Source organism: Coturnix japonica, chromosome 14, assembly GCF_054131305.1.
Source record: "Coturnix japonica strain WE chromosome 14, WE-NBRP24, whole genome shotgun sequence".
Classification (NCBI taxonomy): Eukaryota; Metazoa; Chordata; class Aves; order Galliformes; family Phasianidae; genus Coturnix; species Coturnix japonica.
The window spans coordinates 18,689,206-18,704,964 of record NC_140676.1 but is presented as its reverse complement, the minus strand read 5'-3'; the positions used below and the strand labels follow the sequence as shown (position 1 = coordinate 18,704,964).

The 15,759-nt window shown below is 44.5% G+C and overlaps 2 long non-coding RNA genes across 3 annotated transcripts; one reads left to right on the top strand and one right to left on the bottom strand.

The window, feature by feature from the left end:
• Positions 1 to 4,480: 4,480 nt before the first annotated feature.
• Positions 4,481 to 8,253, bottom strand: LOC146758515 (uncharacterized). Its single transcript, XR_014934523.1, has 3 exons — positions 8,140 to 8,253; positions 6,040 to 6,100; positions 4,481 to 5,066 (listed from the first exon to the last, which is right to left on the bottom strand). It is a non-coding gene; the product is annotated as an uncharacterized LOC146758515 (long non-coding RNA).
• A 2,270-nt stretch (positions 8,254 to 10,523) lies between these two features.
• Positions 10,524 to 15,343, top strand: LOC146758514 (uncharacterized). Of its 2 annotated transcripts, none has more exons than XR_014934525.1 (2): positions 10,524 to 11,538; positions 11,637 to 15,343. It is a non-coding gene; the product is annotated as an uncharacterized LOC146758514 (long non-coding RNA). The 2 variants fall into 2 exon arrangements; XR_014934524.1 differs by having other exon boundaries at positions 11,589 to 15,343.
• The last annotated feature ends 416 nt before the right edge of the window (positions 15,344 to 15,759 follow it).

The window sequence follows — 15,759 nt, the reverse complement described above, 5'->3', positions numbered from 1 at the left end:
TTCTTCTCTTATTATTGACTTGAATATTTTTTCTTAGAATTTAATACTAATTTTTTTCCAACATTATTTATGTTCTTGACCATGTAAATGATGATGTGGACTTCGAACGAGAAGAAATAAATCTCGGTGGTTGGAAATCTAATAGATACTTGTGCAATGAATGAACCAACTGAGAATCCAACACAGCCTTCTCCAAAAAATATAGTTATCAGATATTATAGAGACAAGTACAAAGCTGGATGTCCACTCAATTATGTCCAGTTATTTCATTCTGTTCTGCATTTAATTTATCAGGTGAAAAGGATAACTGAAATATAATTCTCCTGTTCTGGGCCTTTCTGTTGTATTACAGTTGATGCAGCTGTTGTCATGGCAGGAAGGGTAAGGTCCCATCCATGCCCCATTTGCCCCTGCTTGCAACTCCTGTCTCTCTCATTGACTTGGAGCTAAAGCAGAGGAGCTAAGTAGTGAGGCAGGATATGTGAATTCATTCAGTTGTCACAACTGGGAAGGCTTTGCTGAGCTCAGAACAAGTGTATTGGTCTGATGCAAAGAAAGAAAAACTATTTCCTTTATTTTCTCTGTTCTGAAAACCACTTAAACATATTCTCAGTTTGAAGTCCACACATCTTTTCATCGAAACAATGAGATGAAGCAGTTTCTTGGTGTAAGACCCCATATATTTTGGCACAGTTAAAGAATAGTTGGGATACTGGTGGTCGTGTGGCACGGTTCTGCTGCACCCTTTACAGATGGAACCGGCCTGGGGAATGGATGAACCAACTCAGGCTCACACAGAAGTGTCCTGAAAAACATGAATACTGGTTTCTGGTTCAACTCAAGCACAAAGCAGGCTTAACAAAGGGATTAAAAGATGCTCTGCAGTTTAGAACTGGGTAAACCAGGTCCATAGGCTCACAGAGATGTTGGTTAGAAGAGATGTCTGGAGACTGCATGGTCGCTTGGTCCAAACCTCCTTTGAAGTGCCATTGGCACTGCAGCAGCATTTAGTCTCAAGTAATAGTGAAATCTCTGAACCATCAGTGTCAAGGCAGATTCTTGCAGAGCAAGTAGCCCCTGTGTGCGTGACCTGTAAGGGGTCCTGCACTGGGAAATACAATGCCTGCAATATGTCCGTTCCTCTGTTTACTGCTCATCTTATTTTTCGTGTGTATCTCAGTTCAGCATGCATCGTTTGCTGTGCTCTGCTTTAGCTTCAGAGATCGCTTCTCAGCCAGCCTGTGTGCTCTCAGTTCCCTTATTTCCTTTGCTTGGCTCTGTCAGCACAGCTACTGTTGCAGTCAGCATCAGGAGTTCTGGTAACATTGTTTATCTCTGTCCTTTATGAGCTTGGAAGTGCATGAATTCAGGCATTGCTTTCTCTCTCTTTCTAACCAAATGCTCAATTAAAATAAATAGAATTAAAGAAGTAGAATAAAGTTTCTAGTTTTCAGAATGAAAAAAGGAGTGTAACTTCAGAGGTACGGTGCAGTCTGTGTCAAAGATTGGGAGGACGGTAAGAAAAAGAGAGTAATAAAGATTTAAAACTAGCAAGGTGGACATGTGTGGACTAGGCAATCTGCGGAGGTCCCTATCAACCCCTGTGATTCTAGCATTCCTTCATATTCTGGTTTATTTTGATTACCCTTCCATCTAGTGGTGTTTAGTGGTATCATTTCTCTTTCTATGTTTGGAGGATTTCACTTTTTGGTTGTAGTTTCTGTGTTTCCACACATGCTTATCTCTTTTTACTTTTCACAGCTTAACAAGCAGATGCAAAGCTGTGCTAGTGCTAGTCTCCCCATAAATTCAACCATCCTTCAGGCATTTCCACAAAGATATCTGAAAAGCTGTCAGAGAAATCACAAACATATGCAGGTAGACATTGCCTTTTAAAGATACCTAGCCTGATCACTGTAGTCATTTTTCCATCCGGAAGGGAAGTGTAGACTAGTGCTTGTTTTTAGCTGCCTACCCACTGCATTTCCCTTATTACAATGTTTTTGCTGGCAAAACATGAGTTTTCATAGAATCATAGAACCACTTGAGTTGGAAGGGACCCCATGAATCACCAAGTTCCAACCCCACTGCCACAGGCAGAGCCACCAACCTCCAGATCTGGTACTAGAACAGGTTATCCAGGGCCCCATCCAACCTGGTCTTGAACACCTACAGGGATGGAGCATCCACAGCCTTCCGGAACGGCCGCTTCTAGCCCCTCACCACTCTCTCTGTAAAGAATTTTCCCCTGACATCCAGCCTAACCCTTCCCTCCTTGAGCTTAAAATGTTGTTTCTGCTTTGAGATAGCATTCACCGAAAGAAATTCAATGAATTCTTGGTCATGATTAAATGAATATTAAATAAATTTCATTTGGCCGCTGTCTGTTTCCTAGAGAGTACATGTATGAACATAAGAAATGACAGTGCCAAGAGGCATTTATTCATTAGCCTCTTTCTGCCTGACCCTGAAGACTAAGTAGTCTGAACCTTGACTAACAAACCATAGTATTAAATGCAAGGTAGAAAGTTGATATTAAAAAGCAGGACCTGGATCAATCTCACTTCTTTGTGATAACAGTTAAGAAAACAGTCAAACGATAGGGAAAAAATAAAAATAAAAAAAAGAACAGTAGAGTAGCATCTTCAGAGACTGAAATGGCTGGCATTCAGGTAGGCTGTCTGGCACTGAATGCAGGTCATAGTGAGTTCTAGACTTAAACTTAAATAAACTTAGACTTAAATACTGAGTTCTAGACATGTATAGTGCAGTGGGAGCACTGACTACACAGAATGGTGATCATCCTAGAAATCTTTCACTCCAAAATAATCAAACTACATGCTGACAAGATACTAATTCCAACCAAAGCGTGAAGAAAAAGAATAGCTGTTTATGTACATTCAAGGTGGAAACAGTTGGACTCCGAACCTTGTGAAATGGAAGTCTGTTGAACTGTATTTCAACATTCCTGACCTTTCAGGTAAGAAACAATACTGGTCCGAAAACTGCGGTAGTTGGCCCAGGAATGAGACACGCTTTCCACAGTTTGAGTTGTCAGAAGTTAAGTATCAGGGTTTTGAATTAATACGACTTTAATAGGAAATTTCATATTAAACATGTGGAAAGAAATGTTCAGTCTCAAAAAGACATGCCATTGTAAGTATTCCAGATTTAAGTTACTAGATGGGTGTCTTCACGTAGCCTACACTGCTATAGTGCCTACTAATCTCTCTGTAGTGCCTGCAGGTGGTAAGTAACATCAGAGAGGAAGTGCTGACTTCTGAACTAACATCTAAATTCCTATTCTTACCAGTGGAAAGAAACAGACAATGTCGGTAAATGAATTTGCTCATACAGAGTAGACTTAGAAAACATGCTGAATGAATTAACAGTCCAAAGCGCTCTCTTCTCTCTGTAGACTAGAAATGGAGACAAAAACCGATGGCGTGAATAAAGCGTGATTGTGAAGCCAGGGATACTTTTCTCTGGTATATTAGAGAAGCCTAGTAAAGAGGCATACTCAGACTTTTGAGTTGAATGTCTCATTGCAACTCTACACATTCCATTTGAAAATTCACAGATAACAAATGTATTTATGTTGACTGAAGCAGACATTGGTGGCACGGCGGTAGATTGAACTTTCCCACCAATAGTCCATTATGTTTTCTTGCCATGTAACAGATGGCAGCAGAGGGGCACTCTGACAGAATGGTGTCTGACATGGTGTCTTAGTTTTAGCTGGGATGGATTTTTCTTCAGAGTCCCTGGAATGATGTTATGTTTTGGTTCTAGGAAAAAAAATGGTGTTAATAACACGCCAATTCTAAGTAGTGTTGTACTGAGCCAAGGCCGTCCTCAATGAAGGGACTAAGGAGCTGGAAGGGAATGGAGTTAGGACAGCTGACTTAAACAGGCCAAAGGGGTATTCCATACTATACGACATCACGTGGTTTTGAAAAGAGTGAAAGTTCATCTGGCTCTTGTGCTGCTCAGCGGCTCAAGAAAGACAGGGAACTACTCAAGAGCGTACAGCAGAAGGCTACAAAGATTATTAGGGGCCTATAGCATCTCCCTTATGAGGAAAGGCTGAGTTTGGACTGGAGAAGAGAAGACTGAGAGGGATCTTATGAACATTGACTGATAGTCATAGTTACTATCAACATAGTCACATATCAAGAGCCATAGATATGCATACACATGCACATGTGCATTAACTTATTGTTACCAGCACAAGAACAGGCTGATGGCCACTGTCCCAGAGATTTAGAAGACAAACATTATGTGTTATCAGAAGTATTAAAGTATACATATCAATTGTAAATCTCAGAGATATGAAACAAATATTAGATACATACTGATGTCTGTGCCCTCAAACATAACAAAACTAACCAAGGCCAACATATGCTCAACAGCTGAGTTGATGGAAGGCTGAAAAAGATAATTTCCTGAAGTCGGAGCATATACATTCATAACGCTGAGATTACACTAATCTTGATTTGTTTTATTTAAATTTTCCTGGGTTGTTTTTTTTTCCCCCATGCCTGAAGTGAGACAGGATATAAATGCCAAAGACCACACTGCACCACGTGTTTTCAGGAAGTCCCTGCTGAAATCACAGGGCAGTCCTGCTTTCAAAGTGACTGTGAGTTGCCCTAGCATGTGCTTGGATTGCAGCATTTGCTGATGGATCTCGTAAAACTCTCTTTGGTACTTGTTTGAACGAAGACAGAAAGAGGCTTCCAGCTGTCCCACCATGACCTGTACAAGAGTGATGGAAGAGCAGTGCAGGATCGGTTGCTGCATTTGAAACTTTTCTAGAAGGAAAGCCTCCCATATGGCGAAAAGGTTCTCTGTAAATAACAATAACAGCTTGGCTTCCGGTCCTGAAAATGCATCCTGTGATGCATGGTAGGCTGTTGTACACTGCCAAGCTTCACAAGGCTCAAGAAGACAGGAATCCAGCCCTGCAAGCACCAGCTGCAGTGTCAAGGTCAAGCCCAGAGGCATCACCTGCACTTGTTCCAGACATCCTGTTTCCTCCTTGACTGCGATGTGCGCAGGATCTCCTGTGATGGAAATGTTATATCAAACATTGCTGCACATTTGCAAAACCGAGTTGTCAAGCTCACATTTTCAAAGCACCAATCTATCCTAATTCAGGCACGTGGTAAGCAAGCTCATTTTCAGAGGTACTGAGTACTTTACATCAGTTTACATCTGGAATGGATGTTCCAGATGCCTTCTTTGCTTTGCTTTGCTTTTTCTTTCTTTGCTTTTCCTTTTCTTTTTTCTTTTCATTTCCCCTCTCCTCTCCTATCACACCTCTGCTCTCCTCTCCTCTCTCCTTCTTTTTTCTTCTCCTCTCTCATCTCCTCTATTTATGACCATCTTGCACAGTCTCTGGATGCATATTGGCTCTGAAATCTATAGTGCTTTTTTTTTTTTTTTTTTTTTTTTTCCTCAGAAACTTCCACTTAAAAATGTTTTTCTCAAGTACTTCAAAATGCCCCAAAACTGAAATTCTTGGATGGGACTGAATAATGTTTTAAAATGACATCGGTTTGGAATGAAAATAATGCAATGATTTATACAGATTAAATATTTTAAGCTTTCTGTTGTTACTCACGCACATTTGTGGTATACTGTCTTTATAAACCAATGACATACGATATCATTATAAATAAAAGATATACTAATTGGGGATTTCTGTCAGGAGCTGATGGTACTAAAATCGTGTTTGCTTAAGGATTAAATATTTTCCCTTCGGGCTTGCCAATGATTTTAAACCTTCCTGATACCTGCCAGGGAAAAAAGAAGAAGATAAAAGGCCTCAGTTGAAAACACTGGACAGCTCTGAAGTGCTGTGGTGATATCGTTGCAAGTACTCCAATCTCAATTTTACACACGTGGCTATTCTCATTTGGGTCCATATGACTCATCACTACAGAAAGCTGAATGCATGCAATATGGGACTGCATCCTACCAGAGGACAATCATCTTACGTGCTTCAGAGCCATTTGAGATGCATTCAAACCTCACCTGCATGCCGTCCATTCATTCAGTTTTGCTTGGGCTGCTTCCAATAATCCAAATGTCTACACTGAAAAGGCAAAACAACAGATAAATACCCAAACTGAAAAGGCTAATAAAATTGTATAAGGAAACATGAATCATGCTTCATTGCACATTAAAATGAGCTCATTTAAATGACAAATGGTATATTCTTAGCATACTTGAACAGAGCATAAACCGCTGATGAAGTATCTGCGTTCTGACCCACCAAAACAAATCACAGTCCTTCCTCATTATGTGACCAAAAGTACTCTCTCTCTGATGTGTCTAAAACACAACATTTATCACCCACAGTTCAGGTAACGGGATCATCTTATCACACATGCGATGGGATCATCTTGTCGCACTCCCGGTCTCATTCTGTGACAGGAATAATTGCCATTTTGGTCACATGAAACACACGTGCTGGCATATACAAACAAAAACATCCAGGCGTGCAGTCCTTTTGTCTACCAGAATCAGTTTGCTTGCCTCAGAAAATGTTCTCCCTGTATGTAAATATTCTTGAATTCAAGAATATTTAAGAGCTTGTTCATTCCAACACTGAAATCCTGGTGACCTCAGAGGGTTTTTGTGCAACTCAAGGGAACACACAAAGCCCTAGCATAGAGATGGCATGGCCAGAAAGAACATGCACAGTAACGTAAACATTATAAATCTACAAAGCTCTAAAAACTATGTTTGAATTTGTAACTGAAGTACCAAATCGTTTTTTTTCCGTTTCGGTAAAAAGCTGAAAATTAATTGTTTGAAATATTCCTCCAGGCCAGTATTTATCTTAAACAAACATGAGATTCACACTGTCAAACTTCAGACATCTGCCTTCAGGCTGATCATTTAGTTTCCTTTTCTAGATAACGGAAGGGAACAAAATAGCATTCAGATGTGGTGCTTTGTAAGTTCATCTCTGCTTTAGCCCGCCTGTCTAGGGCTAGATATCCAAATGGCAGATACTTCAGATCAGCAGGTAAGCACTAAATCATAGAATGGCTTAGGTTGGAAGGGAACTTTAAAATCATTCAGCCTCAACCTTCCTGCTGCAGACAGGGCTGCCCCCCAGTAGCTCAGGATGCCCAGGGCCACATCCAACCTGGCCTTGAATGCCTCCAGGGATGGGGTACCCACAGCTTCAATGCGCAACCTCTGTCAGTGCCTCGCTATCTTCTGAGTAGAGATTTCTTTTCCTAACGTGTTACTAATTTTCCCCATATTGTTTGTTTGTTTTTAAGAGTTTAACACCGTTTATTTTCAGAGAATGACTTTAATTTAGGTAAGGAGGGAGCTCTCAGTCAGCTCATTACCCTCCAGGCTGGAGTTTTACATGCACGGACCAAGCCCTGAATCTGTATCTCTGAAAATGTCAAGTACTTTCCAACAAACAAACAACACACACACACACACACACACACACAAAAATAAAATTAGAAAATGATTTTCCTTATGTCAGCATCATAATCCACACACATCTTAAGGCACACGGTTTGCATGTTTGGTGAAGGAAAGTACTGATTAGACTTGAGGAGATAAGAATTTAACCTTTCTTGTGTAAAAGCACTATTGACTGTGATCTACAAGAAAAATCAAACTCACATAGCTGTATAAACAAGTCTCCGGTTTCAGTGAATGGCAGAAATACAACGAATGGAAGGAATGAAAAGATAGCTGACTATCCACATGAAATTGCTTTTGAGGATATCAAATGACAGTGATGTGAGTGAACAGGGCACATTTGCAACTCTTGCTCATGCTAATAGGGTTGCCCTGATAGGTGGTGGATGCCCCATGCCTGCAGACACCCGAGATCGGGCTGGATGTGGCTCTGAGCACCTGATGGAGCTGCAGGTGTTCCTGCTCACTGCAGGGCAGTTGGACCAGATGGGCTTTAAGCATTCCTTCCAACACAAACGGTTCTGTGAAGTGAGACACATCCTATACCTACAGGAAGTCCAGGATGACATTGTTGATTGAAACATAGAATCCATGATGTGTTAACTTTATAGGGATGTACTTATAAATAATATAAATAGATAATAGATTACATATATATATAAAGCTTTAGTATCATACCCAGGTTCGGTTGCTGCTGAGAGCTGGGCCCGCTCCCAGGGCCAGGCCGGGCCGCGGGGCCGGGCGGAGCCGCCGCCATGATGGGGGGGCTGGGACAGGGTCTGCAGTAGCAGGGGCTGTTCCGTACCACGTGACGTAAGGCGGGCGTCATAACGCTTCGTGGAGGGCAGACGTTGTTCGGCGGTTGTGGAGCCCGCGCTGGATGGCGCTGTGCGGTCGTCGGTGGGCGGTGAGTAGTTGCGTTTTAACTATGGGTACAGCTGCTCTCACGTTTCGGTTGCCATTTTCCTCAGCGGTGCTGAGCAGCTGCAGGGCTGTGCTGCAGCGTGAAGCCCAGTGGGGCCCAACCCAGAACCGTCAAGTCCTTGTACCAAGAGTGGGAAGGGAAGGGCCCTTTGGGGGCTGTCTTGGCCAGCTCCCCTGATGAAGTTGTTCAAGGGCCCTGACCCCTGAGGGACACAACTTGTCATTCAAATCCTTTTCAATGTAGAGAAAAGTGTTCCATCTTTTGTGCCCTATTGCTCTTTCTCCCCTGGTTCCTCATTGGCTGAGTATTTTAGGTTCGCAATCTTCCTGATGCTCAACTAAACATGTGAATACTGAATAAGCATTAATTTTTGCTAGCTAAGTATATCTCACCGATGAGTTAAGTTTGCACAGGTGCTCATTCAGTACTTGGTTGTTGTTTCTGGACATCTGCTCATCCTTGCCTAGAGATAAGCTTGGAAGGAGGTTAGAGGGGAGCGTCTTGATGCCTGCCTGTTCCATCCCAGCCTACCCACAGAGCAAGGCTACGCAGCCTTGTGTAAAGGCCCTGACTTCTGTGATGTTTGTTAAGTCTGTTTTACTTTTGCTGAGGGTCTTTTATCCAAACAGAATAGCCGTACAATATTTTTGCAAGCAATAATGAATCCCATCATTCAGCGACTGTATTTCTAAACTGTGCTACTAACAGAGATGGTATTTCTACTTGTAAACATCAGCCGTTTTTAAGGAGAAGTTACGAAATCCAAATACGTGGTACTCTACTTCTTCAGCTCCATCTCCCCTTTTCAATATCTAATAGAGAAACAGCATTCCGTTCTTACATCACTGATGCACTTAAATCACAAAGGGACAAGTTTGGTCGGGCAGGGCCTACGCTTTGTGAAGTCATGCTGGTTATCCTGTACTGTCTTCCTCCCTTCCGTGTGCCTTAGCACAGCATTGAGGTGCAGACGTGTAAGTTCCTTGAGTCACTGTATGATAACGATTGAGTCACAGCCTGAAACACGGACAGAACACCAGGGAAAAGGACCCGGTCCACCTCTGATAGGCCCCATTTCAGGGCAGACTGGAGATGGGTTACTTGTGGATTTTTTTTCCCCTATGAGCGTAGATCTTTGGAGATGGTAGGGCAATCATTTTAAATATTCCTTCCTGTTGTGTTAGTACCTTAGTCATAACTCGTCGTAGATGACCATGATATCAGGTTGATCTTCCTGATGGTTACAGGAACTTGATGGCACACGAGGAACTTCACCTGACAGCCATGACTTCTCCAGACTCTTTCCAGTCCCTTGAGTAGTCAACTCCTTGATCCTCAAGTGCCTGAAATATATGGCCAAAAATGCAATCCCTCAATGACATGTACTCCTAGACTCCTATTTCCGAGATAAACGGGCATAATGCAGTTAATAATCAAACACCATCACGTACAGGAAAAGGGAGCACGGCGGAGGACGGGAGCACGGCAGAGGATGGGACCGGTGGCGGAGGATGGGAGCACAGCGCGGTGAGGATGGAGGTAGCCCGTTGAGGGGACGGGAACAGGAGGTGGGAGCGCGGCGGGGGACGCTCTCTTTGACTAAGGGAGAGGTGGGAGCGCGGCGGGGAACCCGCGACGGACGACGCGCGGTATGACTAAGGGGGAGGTGGGAGCGCGACGGGGGACGCTCGCCTTGACTAAGGGTGGGGTGGGAGCGCGGCGAGGGACCCGCGGCGGGGGATGCTCGCCTTGATTAAGGGGGAGGTGGAAGCGCGGCGGGGGACGCTCGTCTTGGCTAAACCGGAGGTGGGAGCGCGACGGGGGACGCGACATAGGACGCGCGATATAACTAAGGGGAAGGTGGGAGCGCGACGGGGGATGCTCGCCTTGATTAAGGGGGAGGTGGGATCGCGGCGGGCGACCCGCGATAGAGGACGCGCGATATGACTAAGGGGGAGGTGGGAGCACGGCGTGGGACGCTAGCCTTGACTAAGTGGGAGGTGGGAGCGCGACGGGGTACCCGCGACGGGGGACGCGCGCCTTGACTAAAGGGGAGGTGGGAGCGCGGCGGGGGACGCTCATCATGGCTAAACCGGAGGTGGGAGCGCGGCGGGGGACCCGTGACGGGGGACGCGGGATATAACTAAGGGGGAGGTGGGAGCGCGGCGTGGGACCCGCGACATAGGACGCGCGATAGGACTAAGGGGGAGGTGGGAGCGCGGCGAGGGACCCGTGACGGGGAACGCTCGCCTTGACTAAGAGGGAGGTGGGAGCACGGCGGGGGACGCTCGCCTTGACTAAGAGGGAGGTGGGAGCGCGACGCGGGATGCTCGCCTTGACTAAGGGGGAGATGGGAGCGCGGCGTGCGACCCGGGACGGGGGACTCTCGCCTTGACTAAGAGGGAGGTGGGAATACGGCGGGGGACCCGCGACGGGAGACGCTCGCCTTGACTAAGAGGGAGGTGGGAGCGCGGCGAGGGACCCGGGACGGGGAACGCGCGACTTGATTAAGGGGGAGGTGGGAGCGCGACGGGGGACGCTCGCCTTGATGAAGGGGGAGGAGGGAGCGAGGCGTGGGACCCGCGACGGCGGACGCGCGCCCTGATTAAGGGGGAGGTGAGATGGCGGCGGGGGACCCGCGACAGAGGACGCGCGATATCACTAAGAGGGAGGTGGGAGCGCGGCTTGGGACCCGCGACGGGGGACTCTCGCTTTGACTAAGGGGGAGGTGGGAGCGCGCCGGGGGACTCCGCGCCGGCGGAGGTTAGATTTAGTGCGCCGGCGGAGGTTAGATTTAGTGCGCCAGCCGAGGTTAGATTTAGTGCGCCAGCCGAGGTTAGATTTAGTGCGCCAGCCGAGGTTAGATTTAGTGCGCCGGCGGAGGTTAGTTTTAGTGCGCCAGCCGAGGTTAGTTTTAGTGCGCCAGCCGAGGTTAGTTTTAGTGCGCCAGCCGAGGTTAGTTTTAGTGCGCCAGCCGAGGTTAGATTTAGTGCGCCAGCCGAGGTTAGATTTAGTGCGCCGGCGGAGGTTAGATTTAGTGCGCCAGCCGAGGTTAGATTTAGTGCGCCGGCGGAGGTTAGTTTTAGTGCGCCAGCCGAGGTTAGATTTAGTGCGCCAGCCGAGGTTAGATTTAGTGCGCCGGCGGAGGTTAGGTTTTAGTGCGCCCGCGGAGGTTAGGTTTTAGTGCGCCAGCCGAGGTTAGTTTTAGTGCGCCAGCCGAGGTTAGTTTTAGTGCGCCAGCCGAGGTTAGATTTAGTGCGCCAGCCGAGGTTAGTTTTAGTGCGCCAGCCGAGGTTAGGTTTTAGAGGGACGCGCGCCTTGGCTAGGGGGTAGATGGGAGCTCGCCGGGGGACGCGCGCCTTTGCTAATGGGGAAGTTGGAGCGCGCCGGGGGACTTTACTGCCGTATATGGATACAAACTTTTCATCTTCGTTCTGTTTCTTTTTTTGATTAATAAATACTTGTTAAACTTATTTTGTTTCTCCTTTGTGGTTCTTTATGTTATTCCGCTCACAAGTTTTTTGTTGTTGTAATGGTATAAACACTGAGGTCAACTTTTTTAGTAGCAAGTTTTTAGCTGGGATCTCGGTTATAATTAGTATTTTTTGATTTTTTTTTCTTCATCGTAATCTTTTATTTTTTGTTTCTCTGTTATGATGGGGTTGGGTATTTACAGGGTTACGATGTACTTCCACTTTAGTTTGGTTCAATATATCTTTATGTTTTACTGGTTTAAGTAGGGTGGTCATGCATAAACCAAGTACGACTTGGTGGCCACTTTCTGCTTCCCTTTGGAAGGCATTTGCTCACGTCCCAGAAAGCATGGCTCATCACATTTAACTGTTTCTCCATAAGATGGATTCAACCGCTTTGTCCTTTTTTCTTTCTCTCAGATTCTGTTGGCAGGTACAACACTACAAGGTGTGGGGTTCCCATTTGCCCAGCTGTGGTCACCAGGAAGTCTTTGAGCCCTGCTCTACCAGAGCTGTAGCAGCATGTTATCAGTATGATTTTCATTCAGGATCCAAAAGATGTCATTATACATACCTCTAGAAAGTACATTCATAGAGATGAACACTAAATCTGATTTCGTAGATATGAATCCAGATCTCTTCATAGAGTTTCTTCCCAAACTTCTCTGCCTTCTCTTCTAGGTTTGGAATTACTAGAGGTATTTGGTTGGGTTTTTTTTTTTGTTTGCTTGTTTTGTTTCTTGTTGGTTTTTGTTGTTGTTGTTGTTGTTTTGTTTTGTTTGTTTCTTTTCTGTTTGGTTTTTTTTTGTTTGTTTTCCCACCGTGTATCTGCATTGTATGCAAATAGACTGTTCAACTACTGGCTGGGAATTTGGCTACTGGTGCACGTTCTGTGGCCATTTGCCCAGAACGGACAGCCTGGACAGAACTGTTGCTCCAGCACCAAGTGAGTGGACAGTCATGATGCAGAAATCCTTGACAAAATACCATATTTTTCTGACAACATAATTTTTATAGGATGGAACAAAGGGTGTTTTCCAACTGGGGGAGGTGGGAGGGGCGGGGCAGTAATCAAGTGTACTGAACTTATTGTTTCAGGTTTTCAATTGATTCTGAGCCAGTGGTTTCAGCTCTCATGGCATTAAAGCTTTCATTAGGCAACAGTTTTTTATTTGTCTTCTGAATTCCCATGGAGGACGATTCGTAATAGTGATTAGGTATTTGGTGACTTTACCTTGTTGCATTGTGTTAATCACAAGGTTAAAAACTTGCTACATTTTGAGGTTACTTTGAAATCAGGCTGAAAATCTTGGTCTTCTCAGCTGAGTTATACATTGGCTTATTAAATGTTGTGTCTTCATTCAAATGAGTAAAAGTATTAATTTGTGAGTGCTGCAGGGAGATTAGAATGCTAATATACATAAAAAATGGATTTCAGCCAAGTACTTAGTCAAGGGAAAGTCTAGAATGCTAAGAATCCTTGTTACTTGAAACAACATCAGTGGTATTTTGTAACCTTCAAAATGGAGATCGTTAGAAAAAATAATTGCGAAGGTGTATGTGTCATCCACTGCTTTATTTAGACAAAGAACCTATGTGAGACGCTATACCGAAAATTCTGTGCAGATCAACAAGTGTTGTCTTTGACATAGCCCTTATCAAGAACTTGGTACCAGAAATGAAGAGTTGGCAATAAAGTATCCGCTTTACTGGATTTGGGAGGCAACCAAACTGATTACAAAAACTGAAAATTGATTTTAAATGGGAAAGAGTAGGATTAATCCTAAAGCGAGCTGAATTTTTTTCCATCTCTTTAAAAATGGCTAGTGGAGACTGACCTGCCTACAGTTCAAAACAGACTTTTTCTCATCTGTCTGCTGGAGGGAACAATGCAGGCGTGTTTCATTTCCTTAGGAAATGGCCAAGAGCCAGAGAAAGATTAAAAATGTAAGCAAGAATCAGTGCAGTGGTTGTTCCTGTAAGAGTTAGACAGTTGGCCTGCAATATCAGTAAATCCTCCCACAGAAGATATGTTCCTGTACTACAGGATTTGTGTATGGTGCAGAAAGGATGGACTTGGCTGTTACTCCTGCACAGGTGCACATGGAATGCATTTGGTATGTGAAAGAGTAAGTAAAAGCAACTGACATACTTGAAGAAATGTTTTATGAGCAGAAGAACTAATGAGCAAAAATAAATCCTAAGAGGAGCAAATTACTTCTTCCGGGTTTCTCTCTTGGTTCTTCAGCTCCCCGCCATAACAGTCCCAACTTCCCTGCCCTGTCCTCTGTCGTGTGTAGGGCCCTTTGGCCACTGCTGGGCAGACAGTATGATAGCTGAGCTCCACGTGTCCCATCTCAGCGGGGACAAATGATCTCAGGAGCTCCATCCTCCAGGAGATCTTCCTTGTTCTGTAGACAGTGAAGATGTAATCAAGGCTGCCTAACCTAAGGATCTAACTGAGGTTCAATTTAAGGAAGCTGGTGAGCCGCTCTGCTTGCAGTGCTTCTGTCCTTCTCCACAAACAACACTGTCTTTATCTCTAAGACTAGGCATCTGCATTTGGTGGACGAGGTCTGCCTTTAGGGAATTCCAGTGATCTACCTCTGCTGTCCTTGGGAGGGAAACCTTGCTCTAGGAGAGCTTCTTCTCCAGTTGTCCAAATTTGTTGTTCAAATTAGGAACCTAAGATAAGATTCCTATTCGAACCTTATGCTTCCTAATCTGATTGAAACTGCCCATAAGGCTTAGGAGAACTGAAGAGGAGGAATGCCCGGTTGCAGAATTATGGGGAGCCAGGCAGAAAAATTAGGGGAATGTGTTTATTTAATATAGTTATTTATCCACTTTAGTATTACCACAGGTAATGAAAAATACAGCAAAAAAATACAGCCCAAAACTTATGTCTGCTTCAAAGAAGTTGAATTCAAGAAACATAGAAAAGCTCGTTGTAAGATTTCATTTCAGGTATGGGAAATAATTCTGCTGCACGTGTTGGAAGGGAATTGAACAGACTGAAAATATTTGGAACATGAACTTCTATAGAAAAGCTCTGCAGGAACATTTGAACCATTTGATGGTTTCTTAATATTCCCGAGTCCTCTGAATCTACCTGGGCTGTTGATTGATGTGATTCTTCAGTCTTTCTCCCAAATATGTTTTAAATGTTTGTGTAATACTCAGGTTCAGCAGGGATCTGTTTAATGATTTAACTCCACTAACTCAAGACTTTGGCAAAGGAGAGGAAAAAAGAGAGAGCAGTACGTCCAGTGAGTGAGAAAGAACAGATGAACTGCAAGGAACACTGGAAATTTCCTTCCCTGGAGAGTGCATCAGCTGCTGTGCCCAGCACAAATCCGTACTCATCAGCCGTGAGGCATCTCTGGTCAGAAGCTGGATCCAACTTCCAAATGCCAAAGAAAATGGGTGGGGGTGAACGGAGCTCTTTGCTTTCAATAAAAAGCTTATTATTAAAATTATTAAAGCTTAGTCATTGTAGTTTTGATGGGGTCAAACAAAGGGTATGTGTGGGAGGGCAGGGGAAGAGAGAGCCTAAGTGGCAAACGGTGGGGAGAATCTTGGTTCCTGATTTAGAAGGAGTGAACAAGCGCAAGTCTCTGGGTAAGGCCTCTGGGACATAACAATGATAGTCAGTCTTTCAAATGTTGGTGCAAATATCAATCAATTAATGACAAAGGATGGTTCGTGTTCTCTCATTCATGCTTCCCTGTCAGCAAAGTATGTTTTCAGAAACTATCCTGGTAAATAAGACGTGGCTCTCCTCTGGCAGAGCCCCCATCTGCCTCTGTCAGTGGCATCCCTATAATGACAGCACTACACTGATATTAATGCTTCCCATGCTAGGGATTTGCCCATCTCCAGCTGCTAAAAAGAGTTGTT